We start from the raw sequence: 24,245 nt of genomic DNA, 5'->3' as shown, positions 1-24,245 counted from the left end.
AAGGTGCAGCATGAGCTTGAGGTTGATTTGTATATTTCTTGGTGACATTATAATACAATCACTCACAATTGTGAATTTTGCGAGAAAATGAAGAATTTTGACCGAGGTGTTCAAACCAGTGCTCAAATTTTTTTCCCCAAAAAATTGGAACACCCACATATGAGAAGGTCAAGAAACCTACTACAAGGCAGGTCCATCACAAACCTCTAGACTCTTTAGTTTAATTTGATAGTTTATTGGCACATTTGTGAAAATGTGGGTGCTCTTTCTAAATGAATTTCATCTACAGTAATTTTGTGGTTAACTTTTGTGTGGTAACACTTTGTACCGTGTGGAGTATATTCTTTGCTTAAAGCTAGTTCTACATGTATGGGGACAATACCACAAATGAAGACACCTCCTTAATCACCTCCTTCCCAGAATTGGGCACGCCTACTGAAGACATGTGTTTTTTTGCATTCTAGAAAGTAACTTCTCTATCTTGATAATTATTTGTACTCTGAAACACTTTTAACCGGCTTAACACTAGGTTGGTAACCTAACAGGACATAAAAGTGTCCTTTTAGGGTTTTGAGAAAAACCTCCAAAACCATAGTAGATCCACTCATTTTGTAAAATCCTTTCATGAGGTTATAGTTCAAGGCCTACTACACATGGAAAAAATAAGAAACTTGTAAAATTTCTCATCTTTTGGTCACACCAAGCCTCCAAAGTTGATGGACCACTATATTTTCATCAAAACAATCATTTCTTACGTTTTGTTTCATAAAAATAAGATTAGGGTTTTTTGTAGGACTTGAGATAAATTCCCTAGTTAACTTCAATGGGTTGGTGATCACAACATATGATTGCTTCTCACTCACTATTTTTTGTTTTTCCAAAAGAAATAGGTACAAAAAAGTTGAATTTTTACCATTCTGCAAACCTATCATCAAAGTTTCTATAGCAACGCTCAATACAAATAATATATGCATGTTTTCTTAGTTCCCTAGTTTCTTTTAGGTTCATAAGGAGCCATGGAGCATGTCAAAAGAATAATACATCTCTTACCAAGGGGAATCTTGGGGACAAAGATGAAGTGTTAAATACAGCAAACATGAAAAACCTGGGTTCAACATTATGAGTTGTAGAATCGCAAAGAAACTATTCAATATCTAGCCAAAATTGATCCTTATGACTAGATATGGTTACTACCTACAAAATGCATGTAGTTGTCACAAGAAACTAACAATATTGAAAAAGCTATACTTGATATACTAGAATGTTTCGTTTTCTTCTATAATTGAAAAAATCAACCATCGTTGTCTACTATGCAAAATAGGGTATTAGGTGCCCCAAAACTCAAGGAATATTAGCTTTATGTTACAATATGCGACATAGAAAATCAAAACTGCATTTGGATATCATGAAAGCCACCAAAAAAATCATGGAAGAGCTAAAATTGGCTAAAAAACAGGATTTGACAATTTTTGTAATTTGGTCATAACTTACAACTTTAACATTTATTTCTCCCTAGAAGCATCAGGACATGTTGAGGACTACTAAAGATAGTTCTCTAGCATTATAGACCTCACAAACATGAATTCTAGAGTGGTATAGTTGTAAAAAGTTGAAAAAAGCCAAAAACAGGACCCGTTTTTTCACACAGTTTAGGTTGTCAAATGTTGTGCAAGGACAACGTTAAAGATGGAATTGATATTCCAAAAAAATGTCAAGTTTTTTTCAGCTTATGAGACAATTTTCTAGACAGATAGCACCTCAAAATCCATTTTGAAACTCTTGACATAATTCAAGGAAAATGGTCACTTAACATGACATAAAAGTGTCCCATTACCAACCTAGTGTTAAAAGGTCTAAGAAAGTGGCAGATAACAAAAAAATGATGTCTCCAAGCTGAAGAAAAAAAAGTTGAGCCTTCCAAGCTTATGCTTCTTAACTTGAGTTTAGGTAACAAGTAGTCCATCCTGGCACAAGACCAAAATGCATGGAGATGGGTCCTAGCTTTTAAAGCATATCTTTTAAGGAGAGTAGTAAGGTTAGCTCTCTCCAGGTGAATGAGCTATCAATTTGTATTTGGAGCGAGCCATCTATTGTATACTGTTTATGTAGTTCATAACACTCATTTGTTCAATAGCACTCAATCGGTTTTCCGAGATTACTTCTTTAATCAATTTTTTTTAATTGTGGAAAGCAAACCTTCACTGTTCACCTTGAACTCCCTTTTAAGAATTTTGGGACTTATTCAAGTTCCATTTTTATTCAATAAAACTTATATTCCTCATTAATTTGACTACTTTGGTTTGTCTATTATGCATTAACACCATTTGGGTATTGTAATTTCAACCCTTTTGGAAAGAACTGTTTAGAAAAGTTGGACATCTTCAAGTGCTATTTTTGTGCAATACATGATATAAAAAAATTTTCAAGAGTCAAACTCTTAAGAATTATGACCAGCTGCGAACGTTTGTATAATTAATTGTGAAATATTGTCTCTTTTGGAGTCTAATCATATCTTTTTGTATCAAATTCTATGGTGAAGTTACAACGAATAGCATGTTTGATGTTAGGTTTTGTGGTATATAAAGGGTACTATAGAGTCCTCTTTTGCATCCTCCTTGATAAACACATCATCTTTTAAGGCAAGTATCTTTTCTAAATTGGATTGCACTTTGTGTTAAAGTAAAAATAGACATTGCACTTAACTTTCAAACTTTCAAATGAGTTTGCATTGTGATCAAACTTAAGCTTGGTAGAGGCTCGAGCTTAAGTTTGAGCCTCCATCCAATTGGGCTTAGAGACATCATGAGTTTGCATTGTGATCAATTGTTGGAGGCTTGAACTTAAGTTTAAACCTCCATCCAATGGGGCTTAGAGACATTGTGAGTTTGCACTGTGATCAAACTTAAGTCTGATGGAGGCTCAAACTTAAGTTTGAGTCACCATCCAATTAGCCTTGGAAACATCATGAGCCTATTTCTAGCCTAGATGGGATGGAGGTTCAAGCCTTAACCCCACCTAAGTTGCAGATTTCGATGCCCACAGAAGCACTCGAAAAAATAATTTACGCTTATACTTGTGGTAATTTACTCATGAGAAAAATAAGCAACCAAAGACAACCTTGAAAATAAATAGAGGGTAATAATTGGAATCAAGATCCACAATTCAACACAGACTAGTTACAAAAACGTCATTTCCTAGAGCCGCTTTGACTAGAGGCAAAGCATAATGGGTTTGTGATCTTATCAATTGACTTATTAAGAGTCGGGTTGCACTATAGGGAAGTGGGAGGAGTGTTTTGCCTAAAACCAGAAAGTCCAAAATCTCAGGCATCCTGATCAAGTGAGTTTTATACTCCTACTACCCCTCATAAAAACGTAGGTTGTGATAAGCTATCTTTTTGGTGAGTGGCTCTTCTCCTTGTTTGTAGCAAAAGGCAGCAAAACATAGATGATAAGCTATTTTTTTGGTGAGTGGCTCTTCTCCTTGTTTGTAGCAAAAGGCATCCAATAGAAATCATGAGCTCAAAAGATGTTTTCTATGTGTTTTTCAATGAGATTCCACATTCCTTAGGGTGAAACCTAGTGCTAATCTAACCTCTGGATGATCCCACTACCCCTAGGGCGACTCCGCTCTAAGTTTTCATTGGACCAACTACATAACTCAAGGATGATCAAGATTTAAGTAGCGAGATTGGACCAATCTTTGTGGGTATATGCGGCAAAGTTAGAGTATACATGTCTGAAAATGGTTGAATGTTGCATAATAAGAAAAGGGTGATTGACCTTTCTTCATCTTTAGTGCAAGGCACAGATTGTAACACCTTGTAATGAATATTGTAGACCCTAGTGCAAGAGAAGTTCATAATTATTGGTAATGTTGGAAGCTTGGATAGAGGAAGGTGGTTCTTCAATAGCACATGACAGTAGTAGGGGTAGAGCCCTATCCATACATGTAATGTAAGAAGCCTTACCACTTCTGTCGTTTCTAGTGGAGACTATTGGCATCCATGGCAGCCATCAAAACTGACCACTTGATGCTAAGGAAATAAAACTAACATGTTTCTTTTGTTGCCTCGTAGGAGCTCTCAGCTCGTTAAGTGACAAAGATGGTGAAGAGAATTTGATGGTGTTAATAGTGGGCTACTATCGCAAAGATTTGTGCAGCTTATGTGGAGCGATGGCCAAACTGTACAGATAGGCCTTTCCTTGATGGTAAACGTGGTTGCCCTTCCCTACTATTTGTTTCCTCGCTCCAAATGTGGTGGCCTCTGCCTACTAATTTTTGCCTGCTATGATGGCCAATGTGTCTACCTCCGCCATCTGCAGCCTTGATTAGTGTGCTACAAGTATACCTACCATTACTGAGCTGAGGTGCATAGCTACAAATACATTCATTATAATTCTCACCAGCATTGCCTTTCAAGCCCAAGTTTGAGCCACACATACTTGCAACCCAAGTGTTGATGGGGAGCATTTGTAGCTCAATCTCAAGTTTGAACTGTATCTAGGAGTGTGAGACATTTTCAATATGTACAAGCTCCTAACAAACTTCTAGCTCTTGTCTTGCTTCCACATGAATGCCTAGTTTGTTCTCAAAAGAACTTATTGTGTGGTGAAAATTGACTTTTTTGTTGTGTATTGAAGTGTTCAGATTTTACAATCAAGTGCTCAATCAAGTTTAAAGAGTTGTCACATATGAGCAAAGGCATGAAATTTCTTTCAGTTCAAAGCCTGTAGGGAACTAAGTAAATGTTGTGCATTTAATAAGTTTAAGTCTTGCAAGTTATTACTTGCAAAACTAAACAAAGGCCCAAGTCGTTGAAGTTCTTACAATTTATGGTGACTATAGGGGTTGATCTAAAAGTGTGGACAACAAAAAACATGACTTTGCATTATGTCCATGTTGGAACTCGTGCCTTTGACGCACCTACACAAGATGTATTGATGGCTATCACAAACACTATACAGTTTTTGGGATTCATATTTCTTTCTTTGGAAGAGGTCTTGATGTAGCTCCAAGAGACTCGAATTGTCCCAACTTTTGCAATTTTTCCCAGAATTTCTAAATTTATCTTCTTGTTACTTGCTCTCTATTTGCCAAACCCTAATCTCCAATTTCAATAATTTTTTTATTTTAACTAAACTCTCAAACCATAAGTGCTTAAAATTTTCAAGTTTCTTCACTTAAACAACTGGGTATCCCACTTTTATTGATATCTAAACATATTTGCACATGCATACATGGCTCTCTATTTTGAAAACAAAACACCCTACCATGCCTGATGATGGTTAAACAAAATATCAAGCATTGGCTGAAGGGGTTAGCCAAGATAGCATGAGGCTTATCCCCCCCCCCCTCTTTCATACATATGGTATGAGCACTACATAATAGAGGGCCACCACCTAATGTATATGCTTATATGAAACCTCCAAAAAAACCCCTCTTGTACACTTACATGGTAACATAGGGAAATACACAATGAATCCCCCAATGAACCAGTCCACTAGAATCACCATAACCCAATCTATAGACCAATGAGCCATGTCCACATTCCAAAGACCATGGCTATGCAACTAAAACAACAAGCCATTAAACCATCACTACATACCAAGCAAGAAGAGACCACAAAAAAGGAGAATCAAATGCAAACCACAAGTTGAAGAAGCCACCATAGCCTATTTGTGGTCACCACATGGAGCCATGTCTACAGCCATGCAAAAAGGTCCACACATAAACCCCAAGAGTCTGGATCAAATCTGCAATTCAACATCACCAAATCCATATCATGCAGAGAGAACCTAGGATGATTCCCCAACTACAAGATCAAGAGGAGAAACACCAAAGAAAGACACCGTGCAGATCCATCGGCACGAAGCCCTTTTGCTTGCCTGATTTTTCATGCCTTGCATTGTAGGCACAAGAGCAGGCCCTTGACAAGGGAGGAGAGGATGGAGACAACTTGCCTACTACTATTTTGATGCCTGCACTAATGCCAAGGCCTCCATCCTCCAAGTGGCACCATATTATGGCATCATAGAGCTGTCCCAAGCCTAAGGCTCTTGAGGGTTTTCTATCGGAGAAAGGGGGTCACCGTGCCACCCACTAGTCCAAAAATAGGGTGGGATATCACTTTTAAAGACAAGTTTTTTTCTTGGTATGAAATTCATGCTCCAAAGACATGGATATCCTACTTAGGTTTAGTGTGTTGGGATGATGACATCATGGTAAAACCGCTCCAATAGAATTCTTTCTTGCAAGGACATTTAGCCTTAACTTTTGTGGAATTTGATTAGGCTTGGTCCAAACCACGAAGTTACAACTCTACTTCCCACTTTGCAAGGCCTGCAAGTTCTCTCTCTCTCTCTCTCTCTCTCTCTCAAAACATACACACACAAAGTGAGAGGGAAAGGAAGAGTCAATGAGAATTTCAGATAGCTGAAAATCATTCTTTCCCTCACTTCCAATCTCATGTTCATTTATCTATGTCAGTAGACCTAGCTCCATATAATTTTTACAAGTGATTACCTCGTGGTTTTTTGGATCCTCAAACATAGAATTTTGTAAGGGTTTAGACGATGCTATAATGGATCTAAGCAACGGTGATTGGCATGGAGTAACAATGGGGAGAGCTATGAGCATTATGATAGAACATTTTGATATGGGTCAACAAAGTTTGAGTGTAGTGATGACTTGGAGTTGCATTGTGACTAATTTCAATGTATAATTATACAACAATTATGAAAACTCTCTTTTATCTTTGTTAAAACAAAGAGATTAAGAGATAAATAATATCTCTTAATTTTTTCACATAATGATAGGTAGAGAAATAAGGCCAGAGAGCCTATCCGTGGCATTAACGGCCTCCTACAATGCACACAGATGGTGCATCAAATATATCCACTACCTAGCCCATCATATAGGTGAACTGTCATAAAACCTAATATCTAACCAAACAAAATTATTTTCTCGTATTAAGCTAATCATTTAATGTGGGAGAATAGATGGGAACAAGGTTTAGAATATAGACATGTGCTTATGGGTCCATCTCAACATGGGTAGCGGTAAAGGGATCCAAATGAGAGATTCTCTATCAAAGAGCAAGGCTAGCTAATGGAGCTTAAAGACCTTAGGGTTAGCTTCATTAAAGACCTCCAAAGGTTAGTGTTAAAATTCCTTTGACCTTAGGTAAGCTAGGGTTGTACTTTAGGTGGGAACCCGGCCCAAGCTTGAGGTGCTTGTCATGCTTTGATGACTGAGATTCTTGAGGTGCTTGTCATGCTTGAGATGGTAGGGTTGTACTTGAGGTGGGAACCCGACCCAAGCTTGAGGGGCTTAAGAACCGAGCTTGTGGTTGGAGCCGGGCCCAAGGTTGAGGTGTCAAAAAAGTCAAACAAGATCCCTACAAGGAGGGGGCCAAGCCATGTAAGTAGGGGGGGTGGTTGGATGACCTCTCTCTCTCCCAAAGGGCACACCTTGCTCAAGAGGCAAGTAGGACACATGTCAAGCCCTTAGCTAGGTTTCCCTCAAAGAGTGTCCAAAGCCTATTGGTTAGCCTCTCAAGAGGTCCAATGATAATTTAGATGATTTAATTAACTTTTTTGCATTTATTAAGTCCTCTCTCACAAAGGAGAAAGGGAAACACTTGTCCCAGGGCTACCCTTGTTGCTTGATACACACTAGGACTGTGATTGGCCAAGCTTGAGGAGGTCCAATCAAATGCTAGAGACTGCTAGAAGAGGGGGTCGCCCAAAGAAAGAAGCGGGATAGCTTGGGGGGTATACTCTCCCACTCTCTCTCTCTCTCTCTCTCTCTCTCTCTCTCTCTCTCTCTCTCTCTCTCTCTCATATTGTGTGAAGTGCAAAGTGCGAGAGCTTCATCTCCTTCTCCAAGCTAGTAGAGAAGTTGAGAGCCTACACCAACACTCTTGGCTATGGAATGCAAATCCAACCAAGAGCCATGTTTCAATGCTTAAGCTTTCCATCTTTTCCATCTTCATTACTATGCTATTGCATATGCTAGCAAGAAGACTAATGATAAGTGAGAAACTATTTCTCTCCTCTTTGAATTTTTCTTCTTCCTCTTCCCTACCCTCACTCCTCGCTAGCTCTATCCACCTTTGAAGGTGTTTGAGGCCTTGGGACTGAGGCTGGGGATAGTTAATGCTTTCTACAAAGTCTATGTTATACTCATGATGCATGAATCTTTCCATCTTCATTGCATCACCTAGGTCACAAGGAACACAAAGATTGTATTATACCAAGTCTCTCTTGATGGGAGAACCTATAATGCAAAAGCCTATTGGAGGGGGGACCAGCTCCACATAAATCCGGTGCTCAACTGCTGTCAAGTTCTCTAAACTCTCTATCTTTCAAAAGTATTATTCATGCCATGTTAATTAAGTACTACGATTATGTCACTACCATCAATCAAGTTAACTCTCTATGTTCTCAAAGTAGTCTCACAAAAATGTTCTCTTTAATTCTCCTAATTCCGCTATTCTCAAAGTTCATAGGCCATTTCCATTACAGTGGTATCAGAGCTCTTGGTTTCACTTTTCTTGCTTAAGAAGAGAGTTACTTAAGTTGTCCATGAAAGGTTGGGCATGTTTATTGCAATAGGGTAAGTGGGATAGGGATCTATTATCTTGGTTGAGAAGGACTTAGTTTGAGGTACACCATTGGGAACTATAGTCTTAATAATGGAGCCTCGCAGGGCTTGCCTTTGGCTTTACCATTATTGAGCTACAAGCAAGCTCAACAAGAACCATAATGAACCGAGCAATGTTAGACCCTCTCCACTAGTCTTTGTAATCAACAATGTCTAAACCACGGGTGTGGCTGCTTGAGAATTGATTTTCAAAGGTAAAGAAGAGTAGTGAATAAGGTTTTTGAGGATAAAAAAGCACAAAGTAATTCCATACATAAGTATAATTAGCATGGCTAAGAATAACCAAGAGAGTAGAATGAACATTGACAACTTTGAATTTGCACATGAAGGTGCTATTGATGATGACCCCATGTTTGTCAACTATCTTGTTACAGGTTGCAACAAGCTATGGGCAACCCTTCTTTGCAAGCCGAAGTTACTCAACAACTTCGTGCTTATGGGATTTCCCTTTCTCTCCAAGAGGAGAGAGAGCTTAGGAGGCCTCTTGATTGAGACCCCCAAAATAAGATTCTCTCCCATACAAGAGGATGAATCCAAAGAACAAGAAAGTAATGAATCCCTAAGTTCCTTTGAAGATGTGGCTCCACGAAGACGATGGCGTAGACGGTCGCTAACTCCTCCCAAGAGGAAACGATCAACCCACAGTCCTTCTCCTTGTCACTCCAAAAGGGAAGAGAGGAAAAAAAGGAGGAAAGGGACAAGAAAGAGGCCACCCTCTTCTCCTTCTTCTTCATTTTCCTCTATGAAAAAAGCTATGGCTATTCTCCTAGAGAATACAATAGTGGAGGACATCACAAATCTTACCCTACATGGCAAAGGTCACAAAAGCTCAAGAAGTTCAAACAGGGAGGAAAGAGTATTCCTTTTGTCACCTACAATGGCACCTTTGGTGCTACCAAAAAAGTATTGTCCTTCATCTAGCAATTTGATGCGGCCTTTGGAGATGAGGGCTTCACAGAGTCCTCCAAGATACACCATGTAGCTATGCACTTTTAGAAATTGGCTTGTCAATGGTGGGCTAGCCTTTGTGGCAACTGTGAAGCCCCAAAGACATGGAAGACTCTACGCGTTTCCATCATGAAGAAATTCCTTGGAAGAGATGCAAAGGATAAAGTGCTTACTGAATGGTGGAGTTTGAATCTTCTCTCCCATGAGTCTACCCACAAATACGTGGACACGTTTTGGGATTTACATCTCAAGCTAATGTCTTTCAGAAGATAGACTTTACCAAGCAAAAGCAACAATTTTGTGCGATATTTCCCAAAGAGATGGCAGAGTATGTCAACTCCGAAAGGCCTAGACATGGCTATCGTTCTTGCCCCAAGAGAAATGCCCGCAATGAGACTCCTAGAGCTTCCAGTATTGAAGCTCCAAAAGAGGATGCTCATTGCAAAGGATCACCTCTCTCCTATGCTTGGGGAAAGGTAAGGGAATATGATGCCTTCATCTTGTTTGACCCCCGGGGGATTCAATCTATATACAAAATGGGACGCCACCTACGAGCAGACAATTTTGACAAAACCCCTATATACGACTCATATTAGGGAATATGATCCCCCTTTCTACGCTTATACAAGAATCAATGAAGAAAGCTATCATAGCCCTATCTTACATATAAAATTTAGGTCTCACATGATCTAACTGAGTAAAGCTACTAAAAGAGTGTGTAGCATAGTGAACATACTAAGGAACCACTTTTGCTGATAACTAGATGTACGCTCAATGTGTCCTAGTTTGACTTTCAAATTATGTGCCCGATCAACATGCACTCTGGCTACTTGTCCAATTTTGACCCATCCAAAGCTGGTATAAAGCAACCCTTGACCTGCTCCAAATGAGCCCTTATCTATGACCGGCTTGATGCAAAATTTAATGTGTGACCTGATAAAAAACTTTCCCATGATTCATCCAAGTTCTAGTGTACACCACGACCAATCGTTATAAGTAATCAACCCGGGTCAGTCCCCCCCTTACCCCCCCCACCCCTTTTACGTATGATACCCTCCTCCCTTATTTTTAATCTTGGGAGATAAATTATTGGGGGCCTGCCCCTAACTTATACGCTTATGTAACTTGTAAAAAAAAACCCCTCCCCTACACTTACGTGGTGCAATAAGTTTTCCATGGTGAATCCCCCGGGGTTTGACCCTATATCTACTCACAATTTCATACCAATAGAGTTGGCCACCAAGTTGGGCATTCAAGCTTACAAGATGGGAGATGTTGTAACTGCCGATACCACTTTCAAGGGACAACAAGCCTCCATTACTCCCTTGATTGGGAGTTCGAGGATTCATGTCCAAAGCTACTTCAACAAAGAAGAATTTTTCATGTATCCTCTCCAACATGAGGATGCTATCCAAGGGGCACCATGGTTTAACCGCATGGATTCCAACATGAAATTCCTTGAAAGGAGAATCTACTTCACCTACAGGGAAAAGAGCATGTATATAGATGCTAGTGAGTCTGGTCGTACCATACTACTTGTCAATCCTCTTGATTTTGATAAATTGATGAAGAGGTCAGTTTTTGCATACATGATTTTTGTTAAAGAGTCCCTAAAAGGTCCTAATGTTTCATTAAATGTAAACGGTAGGAATCAAGAAGAGTTAGAATTTCCTAATTTTCTAAAAGGATTCCAAGATGTGTTCATTGATAATATCCCTATGGACTTACCTCCAAAATGAGGGGATGATGACCATCAAATTGAGCTCCTACCAGGAAGCTCAACGCCTAATAAGCCTCCTTATCGAGTTTCCCAAGCTTAGCAAGAGGAGATCATGAGGTAAGTACAAGAATTGGTAGACAAAGGGATGATGAGACTAGCTCCTCTCCCTTTTTTTTCCAGTCCTTTTAGTGCAAAAGAAGTATGGTACATACCACATGTGTGTGGACTATCGAGCACTAAACCATATCACTATCAAAACAATCTTCCTATGTCTTGGGTAGAATATATATTTGATAAGTTACAAGGATCTACCTATTTTAGTAGGAGATTGAACTTAAAAGTGGATACCATCAAATAAGGATAGTGGATGAAGATATCCTAAAGACCTTGTTTTGTACAATGGTTGGTCTTTATAAAAATTTAGTCATGCCTTTTGGCTTGACTAATGCACCAGCCATGTTCAATTGTCTAATGGAGAAAATATTTAGACCCTACCGCAAATTCACTGGGTGTTCTTTGATGATATCATTATCTACTTCAAGTCCTTGGAGGAACACAATCAACATCTCCAAGTGATTTTTCAAGCATTGAGGCAGAACATGCTTTTTCTCAATCAAAAGAAAAGTGATTTTTTCCTTCAAGAGATTTAATACTTAGGTCATATTATCTCTCAAGATGGTATCTCTATGGATCCATCAAATTTGGAGGTAATAAAAGCATGGCCTAATCCAAGGAATCTACATGAGCTAAGAAGCTTTATTGGTATGTGTGCATAATATAGACGCTTCTAGCAAAATTCTCTCAAATAGAAGGAACATTACATAGCAAAGAAGAACTTCAAGTACTCATGGATTGCTAAGGAGCAAAATGCTTTTGACAAGCTAAAAAAGAAGCAGGCCTCCCAACCATTCCTTATGCTTTCAGATCTCTCAAAGCCATTTGAGGTCCAGTGTGATGCTTGTGGTGATTTCCTTGGAGCAGTCTTGCTTCAAGAAGGGCATTTCATAGCATATGAGAGCCAAAGACTCAATACGGATGAATGGATCTTAGGCATTTATAAGAAGGATATTTTAGCTATTCTACATGCCCTAGACACTTGGAAGAACTATTTATTGGGGACTCCATTTATTTTACAAACAGACCATCAAAGTCTAAAGTACTTCATGACGCAAACCAAGCTCTCCAACAAACAAATGAGGTGAACAAATTTGCTTTTGCAATTTTATTTCATATTTCTCACGTTGCTGGTAAGCACAATCAAGTGATTGATACACTTTCACGACGACCAAAAGTTAATGTGGTGCCTATAACAACTCACAATGATCTATCTTCCATGATAGATGAGTACGCTATTGACCTTGAATTTAAAGACATAATGTCAGTCCTTACTTTGGGGAAGAAATAAGAACCATTCACCTTGCAGGATTGTTATACCCTAACAGGTATTAAGAACAAGAAACATGCAGTGTAGGAGAAAGAGAAGATAATATAATGGACATTAAGTCACAAAACTGTAAATAATGTGAATAATAATCAACATGATTGAGATAAAGAAGGTACTACTTCACTGTATATTCATCATCATCATCAAACTACAGGCCCAAAACAACAGTACGATTATAGGAAGATTGCAAACTGCTCATTGAATACATCCAAAACTTTCTACATGCCATGAGACTATTTGGGTATATCAAACAGGCACTTGTGTAAACATGCCCCTAAGGTTTAAAACTAAGACCTTAGTTACAATAAAAAAGGTAAGTATCCTGACACATCGCGCACTAACACCTGGCACATCTGGTGGGCAATGTTTATCAAACATTGTGGGAACCCATTCCTTGATAAAAAATATCAACATCAACATGATCTTTAAAGTCAACATACTGTTGCTTTGTACTCTCTCCTTCAGTTATAGTTTCCTTGCCATCTCCACCAAGTCATGTATCCACTTCAACTTCGGTTTCTTTCTTTGTAACCTCAATATTCTCCTTACTAAGTATATCCTCAACAATAATCAGTACTGGATATTTAAGTTGTGGTTTTCCACCTGCATCATCTATCTCTTCATCTGTAACTCTAGCTATAATTGCATCTTTAGTTGACTATATTTGAACTTTAGTTTCAATTTTATCCAACAATATCACTTTGAGTATGAAGTTGTTCAGATTGATGATGTTTTTGCTAGTCCAACTGCATCCGCAATTGCTTATATTGTTATTTCAGTTCATCATACTACCTCTGCACAAACAAGTTCTCCTCCTTTGCCTCTCCTTTAGCAAATAATTGATATGGCTTACTGACCACATCATACATTCTGGCTTTGATTTTCTCCCAACCACCTTTCACATAATCCCTTATTTCAGCCTTCATCTTCTCCACATCACCTGAAGCGAGATACGAGCCCTCCACATATAGTTCTTCCTTTGACGTTTGTATAATCTTCTCTTCCACCTTTCTACATGTTGTAACTTTGTTTAACAAGACCCTATTACTGCTTTCCAAAGTAGAATTCAAAGTAGTCATTTCAGTCAACTGACCCTGCAAGACACTAAGCCACTCATCTCTCCATTGAGAAATTCCAGTTGAACATTTATGTTTGTATAATACCAATTGCTTATATGAGGCTAACTCTTACTGTCAGGACACCGGCAAGGCCGGACTAGATAAGGGCAAGGCCGGGCTAGGCAGTGTGGAAAGGGAGTCCAACTAGGGCAAAGGGCCAGGGGCCATGCTATATAGTGGGTGGTTGCGTGGTGGACTCCTAGGTTCTAGTTCCCCTTGTCTAACATTGGTATCAAGAGCTTGGTTCATTTTTGGGAAAGGCACAGCCGTGGAGGATGGGAGCCACACAAACTTGCATGAGCAAGTGGCATGTCGGGATCAAGGGACTATGGAGCACCTCTCTTGTGAGGAGGACAACAAGCCAAAATCCGTGGACAACTCCCCTTGCAAGGAGAAGCTGCCAAGGCGGGATGTGCACCAAGGGACCTGCGCCAAACCCAACCCTTGCGGGCTCTACGGCATCGCATCGGGTGGGGGAGTATTTCTCGACCCAGGGCGGAAGCCCCTTGCGCACCACAGTGGACACCATGGCCTCATCTCCTCCCTCGCGTGCTACTGTAAGTGTCCATAGCTACTGAGATTTGGTCTTTACACATTTCAAGGGCGCCCAACCCCTTGGGGGTTAGTGGCCAAATGTTTTTTCAAGTACAAGGGACTGTACCCACAGTGGGGTACCCCCTCCCTCGTGTGCGCGTTCGGCAAGGCACGACATCTTGACACGGCCAAAAAAAACTTTGACACAACAATTCTCTGCGTATTACTGGCAGAAACTCGGAAATTTAATTAAAGCATTCCGACGGGAGTTCAAAGTACCATTATCTTCCAAATCAATTAACGGTTGCAAGCATAATTGATTCGTCTACCAAGGAATTAAGGAATTCCCTATACGGCGGACATTTCGGATTGATTTCCACCGGGATACTATCGATTTTGACAGAATTAACAAGGCTAATTACAATTTTCAAGTGCTCTCAATCTCAGGTATTTTTGTGACTATTACTTGCACCGCACTATGTCGCCATGAATTCAGATATCAATATGACTTTTGATTTTGAGCAAAGTACGCCTGATCATGCCCATGATGGCCCGCGGACGGATCCTCTCAAGGAGAGTACCCGCGATGCTACGACAGGTGATGACACTTACAAATTGCTCGATATTCAAGAATTTTGTGCACTTTAGACACGCATGTCAGTCATGGATGAAAATTTTAAAGCTTTAAATGCAAATGTTACTAAACTATCCACATTAGTGATTCAATTAATGCAAGAGTAGTCCAAGGGTCTTGGTGACACGCACATGCATGAGCACATTGCTACACCAGGGCAAGGCCCTTCTAATCCAGGGGAAGGCCCAACTACTGATACTTTGCACACTCTCATTGCAAAAGAGGTGGATGAGTTGTTGAAAAACACCAAACCACCGATTTTTAAGTGAGAAGACCACGACCTCAATAAGGATGCAGTGAATATCTTTCTCAACAAGTGGGATGGAATTCACTCCTTATGACGTACTCCAGATGCAGTCAGATCTCTGCAAACAAGCTTAACTCTAGAAGGCAAGGCCTACAAATGGCGGATGTCTCTCAAGGAGAAGAATATCATACCACAGAGTTGCGCAAATTTTAAAGCTATGTTTAGCAAAGAATTTTTGCCTACAAATGAGGCAGATCGGAATTGGACGGCTTGGGACACATGTTCCATTCGCCAATACCCATCATTTCTTGAATATATATCTCACTATCGGGATGTTATCCTCAAGTTGGAAGGCTAAGATGACTTTCAACAAGTACGGGGGTTTATATGAGGTCTAACACCAGAGCTTATGAAGTTGGAAGGCTAAGATAACTTTCAACAAGTACGGGGGTTTATATGAGGTCTAACACCAGAGCTTAAGAAGTACGTTAAGACTCAAGACCCTAAAACACTTGAGGAAGACATAGTGAAATGTGAGGTCCCCAACCCCGAGAAGATTGGGGCGACTTTGATAGATGGCCTTCCTTTATTCTCCTTTCCCATTGAAGACACCCTACTCCGTTTCCACAAAGTAGAGATACAAGCAACAGAAGAGATGAAGTCCTCTATCCATCGTTTACGTGGTTATAAGGGTCATATACCACAAGCCAGGTCGATAAATCTAGGATTCTAATGAAACTGTTTCCTAACATAAAGATGAAATCCCATTGACATATTTAGAATCCATAAACAACTCCTTTTTCCCCATGTTTAAGAGGCACGGTCTCCATCCATTAACCATAAATATGATATGAGACTTAGTCTAAACTAAATAGTAATTTTATGTCACTTAGATTTGGGACATCTCGACTCTTGGCACAATGAGTCTCTAATTTCACTTCTCTTAATAAGAGGGAGTGGAGAGTTTCTCGACTAATTGAGACCACCCATCCTTGACTGGCAACCTGAGCCAGCCCCCACTTTCCACCCCCCACTCACACTTTTTTGCTTGTTTACTAATTACTCCCATATTGTTTTACGTATACAAAAAATGTTCTTTAATTAATTCGAAACACAGATTATTTCATCCAGCCCTTCAAACATCACCAAAACATTTCTTTCTCAAACATAGTCTAATGAAGACAGTCCTATAATTCAACAAAAATGAATCTTTCAATTATTCTTAAGAGTTGCCGCTACCCGCGGACTTTCTTTGTCTAACCAACGGAGCCTTTGCAAAGGATTTAATTATTCGCTAATCGCGAAATGCGCATACTTTCCTAGTCTCTAACCGCAAGGGAGCATCTCGCTAACCGCAAGGCATCCTTCTAACTGCAAGAGACAAAAAGAGAGTTGATAACCTCAGCTTAATCTCCACTAACCGTGGAATCACCTCGCTAACCACGAGTTCCATCTGGAAACAAGATATTCTTTCAGCATTTGTTTTCTTTAAGTAATTTCTCAAACAAGATTAACTAACTTCTAATATCAAACAGAGACAGATTATCAAACAGTAATCATAAATCAAACAATTCCTTCTCTACTCTATGAAATCATATGCTGGTTTTTTGTGATATAATCACGTTTCTTTGACAGTTTAAGGGGATTCTTAGGCTTGACATACTGGTCATCATGTGTAATGATGCAGAATTATAAACTCATCTTACCGGATTAGCAACATGTTTGACTACCTCTCGTGGTTGAGGCTGGACGGCTTCGATTTCTTCCGCAACCAATATCTCCACTTGGGCAAGGTTTGGAGTAGTTGATGCCTTCCTCTACATCTTTCTTGGAGGTAGAGCATCATGAGCGTCCTTCAAGCTTCAAGTCACTCTATTCGGGGCCATCGTATCGTGAAAGAGAAAGGAGAAAGTGAGAAAGAGAACTCAAGAATTTGAGAGGCAACACGATGATGGTAGAGAAAGAAGTTGGAGATGGAGATTTCTTAAGGGTAAGAGCTTGAGAGAGAGAGAGGTTGAGGGAGAGAAGGTAACTCCGGCGTCAAGGCAAGAGAGCTTCCACTTCTGAGAGCGTATCCCCCCAAAGTGAAGGGAGAGGGGTCTTTATATAGGCTCTCAAGGACAACTAAGAATAGAGGGAGGAAGGAGAGATAAGTTCGCGCACGTTCACGGGGCTGATTTTTTTTTTTTTTTTTTTGCGGACATGGATTTTGATGCGCGATTTCGAACCTCTTAGATGAAACTTGGCTTCCAAGACAAGAGCTCTAAACTAAGCTCCTCCTCTCTTTCTTTCCTAAAAGTACTCCTCATACTCCTTCTCCTCTAAAATTAGTCCTCCTTTCCTAAAATTACTCTCCCTTTCTTAAAATTACTCTCTCTTTCTAAAAGAGTCAACTCTTATTTTTAGATACAATCTTAAGGCTTAAGTTTCCCATCAACCTTATTGTTTTTAAGTGAATAAAGCTCATAATTAATAGTTTTAAATTTCGATTATTGATCCGATCGTTCGATTAGAATGCTCTTTGACTTAATAAAATGCAAACCTCAAATACTTTCAAAGTAAATAAAATACCTTTATTGAAAAATGTTGGGTACATTACATGAAATCACATATTCGTGATGATCCAGATGAAAAGAAAGCACATAATATTCACGTGCTTGCTAATACACATGGTAATACATGAACTCAATATGGGCACAATAAAAGGAAATTTATAGTAGCCAATCCACATGCATCTCCTTGGGTTTTCTAGATGCATGTGTATTACCAGAGGTCCTGAGGACTTTGATAAAGCTAAGAAAGAGAAATTATGTTTTCAATGTTTAGGAAGCGGTCATGGCAAAAAGGATTGTCTGAAGGGGAAATCTATTGCTCATGGCAAGGAGAAAGTAGTACACACAATGCAACTGCTACCTTTTGAGTCTTCCTCACAATTCTCTATAGTGGAAGTAGCACAAACAGAGGTGGTACATGAATGCTGTCTCACAGCTTCCATGTGGCAACAAACCTTTGGACCACATGAGTTAGTACGTATGCACGGATCTCTGCAAGGCCACAAGGTGTGCATCTTGGTAGATGACGGTGCTACTCACAATTTCATCAATTATGGATTGGTGAAAAAACTCAAATTGCCTCAAACTCCGAGTACCCACCACTACAAGGTAGCAATGATGAATGCACATGATACCAAAATCTGGGATACTCAATTTGAGCTATTCCATTGGAAGTACAAGGTTACTCCACATGCTTGGATTTTGAGGTTATGAACATGAAAAGGGCAGACGTGGTTCTTGGTAGGGAGTGGTTGCATAGCCTAGGACCATCACTGAAGCGTAGCTATGACCACAACTTGATGTTTGGATCCCATGGCGCACATGTGTTGTTGTTAGGAGAGAAGGATGTACATTCATCACCATTGATTTGTATCGCTAAGCTTATGCAACTCGTTTCTGATAATGAAATAGATCAAGTTTTCTTGTGTTACTCACTGTCTCATTTTCTTTCTAACATTGAATCTGTTGAACATTCCTCAATACCGCATGCTTCTCTCTCATCTCTTTCACCAATGGCTAATTTCAAACAAGCAAACGTTGCTAGTGACTTACAAAAATTATTAAAGGAATTTCAATATGTTTTTCCTAATGATTTGCCACCAGAATTACCACCGACACGATCGGTGCAACATAGCATCGATGTGGCTGCATGTTGTAAACCTGTCAGTAAACCGTCCTATCGTATGAGTTATTCTAAAGCTGCTCATGTGGAATGTCAGCTTGCTGACTACCTTAGTAGAGGGTATATACAACCCATTTCTTCACCGTGGGCCTCTCCTATCCTATCAGTGAAGAAAAAAGATGGTAGTATGCACATGTGTCTAGACTACCATGGCTTAAATGCGGTTACGGTTAAGAACAAATACCCATTGCCCCGAGTAGATGAGTTGTTCGACAAACTCGCTCGTGCTCGCATTTTTACAAAAATAGACTTGCGGTCAGGATATCACTAAGTCCGTATTCGACTTGCTGATATACCCAAAACTGCATTCTGAACACGGTTTGGACACTACGAGTTCTTGGTGATGCCCTTTGGGTTAACCAATGCGTCCGCAACATTCATGACACTTATGGATAGTGTCTTGAAGCCGTACTTGGGAAAATTTGTCATCGTTTTCCTCGATGACATCTAGTCTACAGTGCTTCTGAAGAAGACCACTTACAAGGACTCAGGCATGTGTTCGAGTTGTTACAAACAAACAAATTATATGCCAAGGAATCTAAGTGTGATTTTCTGAAAGAAGAGATTCACTATCTAGGGCATGTTATTTCAACTAATGGACTATATATGGATCAATCCAAAGTAGATACCATCTGGAAATGGCCTTCTCTTAAAAATCTAGAAGAGTTACATATTTTTTTGGGATTTGCAGGTTTTAACCGAAGGTTCGTTAAAAATTATTCTAGTATTGTTGTTCCCATGATGGATCAACTAAAAGGCAAAGGCAAAGCTTTTCAGTGGGGATCCGCTCAACAGCATTGTTTCCATACGTCAAGGATGCATTCGCTACAGCTCCCATACTAGTATTGTAGATCCTCTAAAACCATTCATTTTGGAAACGGATGCCGATGATTGTGCTATTGGAGCTGTTCTGTTACAAGACGGACGGCCAATTGCATTTGAAAGAAAGAATCTTGATGCAGCTCATCAGAACTACTCTGCTTATGAGCGCAAACTCTATGCAATAGTGTCTCCCTTAAAAACATGGTGGCATTATCTGTATGGTGCTAGTTTGAAATTGTGTTTAACCATGAAAGCATCAAATGGTTTACACAACAAACGGATTTGAAGGGTCGGAAAGCCAGGTGGACCGAGATTCTTCAGGAATATGACGCCAAGCTCAGGTATAGTAAAGGTTGATACAATGTGGTGGATGACACTCTAAGTCGTATGCCGGAGATCAATTCTCTCTTGTTCATGAAACTTTGTAGTGAATTTTTGGATTCTCTAAGAGGCAAATATGAGCATGATGACGCAAGTGTGGAGCCATGTTCAAATGAGGGATCCTTCTCACTCCAATGATGGTAGTGCAACGTTAACCTCCACACCTAGTTCCCCTCTATCGAGTGATAAACTACAACGATGGAAGCATTTCACCATCGACAATGGGTACCTACTCCATAAGGGGAGAGTTTGTGTACCGACGGGCACAGACATTCGGCGCCAAATTCTTTATGAATGTCATGATAGTCCAAGTGTAGGGCACCCGGGTATTAGAAAAACTTATGCTCTCGTACAACGATAGTTTTACTCGTCAGGTATACATGGCTTTGTTCAAGCTTATATCTTGCATTGCCAAAAATGTCAAGTTAACAAAGCAGAGCGCCTGAAAGCAAGAGGACTCTTACATCCTTTGGAGATTCCCAATGGAAAATGGGAAAGCATCTCTATGGACTTTATTGTGGGTTTACCAACCATTGTACGAGGTCATGACTCGGTATGGGTGGTCGTAGACCGGTTGACTAAACTATGTACGTTTAATCCAACCAAATCAATGGTTAAGACACCAGAATTAGCCAAGTTATTTGTGTACAATCTATACAAATTGTATGGTTTGTCAAGTAACATTGTTAGTGACCATGATCCCAAGTTTAACAGTCACTTTTGGAGGGCTATGCTTAAACGATTGGGTACACAGCTGAACCTCAGTACAGCCGATCATCTAGAAACAGATGATCAGACTGAATGAGTTAACCAAGTGCTAGAGGATATGCTAAGAGCATACATCAGCAAAAAACAGTTAGACTAGGAAGAATACTTACCTATTCTCGAGTTTGCCTACAACAGTGCTAAGCATGTCACAACTGGATTTACTCCTTTCATGCTCATGTATGGGTTTCAACCTAGGTCACCTGTTACGGCGGGGTTGGCAACCGAAAATCTCTAACAGGTTAAGGATTTTCTCCAAGACCACATGAATATGATGAAACTCGCTCGTCAGAATGTCTGACAAGCACAGGATCGGTATAAGAAGTATGCTGATGAGAAACGTTGGCAAGTTACCTTTGAGGAAGCGGAGGAATTATTTTTATGTGTGCCAGAACATTCAGAAAGTCTAAAAACTGTGCCAACACCTAAATTATCTCCCCGATATTGTGGGCCTTTCAAAATACTCAAGCGAGTAGGTAATCGTGCAAATTATTGCTACCTGCACATTCTTGTATTCATCCGGTGTTTCATGTAAGCCGTTTACGTAAGCGATTACATGGGGATGACAGTGTCATTGACCAACAGATTTTGGTTGATTTCATTGAACCTCCTACCTTACCGCATGAACCTAAAAGTGTTCTCGATTATCATGAGTTGCGTACACGTCATCATGTACGCCAACAAGCCTTAATCAAGTGGAAAGACTGACCTGAGGAAGGTGCCACTTAGGAAAACACATTAGTGTTCTTAAGAAGAAGTTTCCCACTTTTGTTTTCGAGGACGAAAACTCTTCTTAAGGGGGGAGTAATGTCAGGACACCGGCAAGGCCAAACTAGACAAGGGCAAGGCTAGGCTAGGTAGTGTGGAAAGGAAGTCCAACTAGGGCAAAGGACAAGGGGCCATGCTATATAGTGGGTGGTTGGGTGGTGGACTCCTAGGTTCTAGTTCCCCTTGTCTAACACTTACGGCATTACTTCTTAACTTTCAGTCAACTCTTTAACCCTCCTCTATAAAACTTACTCTTCAGTCTAAACTTTCTTTTCCTTCAGTGCTTCCTCCTTAATCTGCTCCATTTCACTATGCAATCTTTTATTCTCCCTCTTCAATGAAGTAAAATCCATTGTTTACTGTTCCACATATTCTTTGATCACATAGTTGCTTTTTGCACCTCATTGAATGATACATTTGGAAAAGCTAGCCTTAGGTATGCTAGACTTTTCAACTATAGAATCCCCAATTGTGATGACAATCACCTTACCTGCAAGTTTTCCTTTTAGCTTTCTGATTTTAATACCTATTTTGACTGACACATGTACTGCAAGTTTTTCAATTGGCTCCACTCTAGATTCAGAAAACAAGTCCCCAAATTCCTTGTCTTTTTTGAATATCCTACAGATGCTAGATTTTCCACATCCCTTTTCATCTGTAGGGTCTTCTATTCTTGACTTCTGCAGGTATATCAAACACCTATAAAATCAGTTCTTCAATCAAATAGTCCTATGCAAATATATGTCCATCATTTTCCTGCAAATACTTTAAGTATACCATTGGAATTTGATTCTACCTCCAACCTTGCAGAATTAAGTAACACTATTTTCTTCAACCACGGAATATTCTCCTCATTTGCCACCAAATCATACCTGAAGTCCGAGAACGTGTGCCCAAGGATCACTTCCTCCTTTGAAGGTGGTAACGGTGATTGGTGGAAGCATTTTTGGCTCATCCTCCTCACTGAACTCATTCACCACATCTCTTTGATATCGAGTTTTGTGCAGAGGTCATAGCGTGACAAAGGGCTCTTCATCTTCCATCCTTGAGTTTGACCCTACGCCCATACGTGTGTTGTAGCAAGGAAAAAAAATGTAGCAAAGCAGAATTCTCAACACTCCTTGAAATGATGTCATGTTCCATCACCTCGCATGCATAAGACATCTCTATCCCACTAACATCGTTAATTTGATTCTCTACTCCAGTACCCTTTATTTCTCCAAAAAATGGTTTAAGTCAGAAACCATTTACTGGCTTGACAATTATGTGTCCCGACTCATCGGTCAAATTGAGAGTACCACGTCCCACATACCTAACTATCTGGAATGATCCTACAAAACTAAGTTTTAATTTTCCTAGCTTATTGTTGTAAACCATCACCCAATCTTTTGCAAAAAAAATCTTGAACTTTATATTGCTATTGATCTAAGCTTGCCTCCTTTGTTGGATAGCCTCTGCAATATACAGGCTTTGAGTTCTATCCTCTTCTAGTTTCAATAATGCTACTTTTTTGCAAATGACTGACTCTTCATCCGGAGATAGTTTCCGCTGAACTACAACCTTGAGTCTTGGTACTAGAAACTCCATAGGAGCTACTACTTCTAATCTATACACCAACTTGAATGGTGCCATGCTTGTAGTCACCTTAAATGCTGTCCTAAAAGTGTGTTGAATCCATCTTCTCATCCCAACCTGTCCAATCCTGATTCACCAATCCTGATTCAACAACTTTTTGATTATCTTGATCAAGATCTTATTGGTACTCTTTGCTTGTCTACTTGCTTGAGGATAATACACAACTGATTTCTTGTGTAGTATCATATGCATCTCAGTTGGTTTACTAATAAAATGTCCTTCGTGATCAAAAAACAACTCAATAGGACATCCAAACCTCATAATCTTTTTATACAACAATTTGGCCACAATCCTTGCTTTGTTACCTCTCAAGCCACAACTTCCACCCATTTTGTGCAATAATCTATTGCAACGAAAATGTACCTGTTCTGTGTAAACCATGCAGGTGGTTTGATGGGACCAACAAAATCTAATCCCCATTTTTGAAATGGTTCCAAAGGTAATATAGGTTGCAAGGGCATCCTCTCTACATTCACAATGGATTGCCCTCTCTTTGGTACAACAAACACTTCTTATTGAATTCTTTAGCATCCTTTATAATAGTTGGCCATCAAAGTCCATCTTGAGATATTTTTCTTGTAGTAATACCTCTTGAAAAATGTCCTCCTAAATTACCTACAAAAGCCTCTACCAGTACTTCTCTTTGTTCAAACTGATGTTCAAAGGCTCTCCCTGCTTGCTTCACTACCTTAATGGTTTCCTCTTCTTCTTTATTTTCAATTTGCAGATTCTTTAACATCTCATTACCCATCTTGTTGGTTGATTGCTTACTCCCCTAAGCAATCACGTGTTTCTGAGTTATTGATTGTATCCCATCATCTTCTAAC

Source organism: Adiantum capillus-veneris, chromosome 30 (assembly GCF_014529385.1).
Source record: "Adiantum capillus-veneris isolate H3 chromosome 30, ASM1452938v2, whole genome shotgun sequence".
NCBI classification, from domain to species: Eukaryota; Viridiplantae; Streptophyta; class Polypodiopsida; order Polypodiales; family Pteridaceae; genus Adiantum; species Adiantum capillus-veneris.
The sequence above is the reverse complement of the archived record's forward strand: the minus strand, read 5'-3'. Positions refer to the sequence as shown.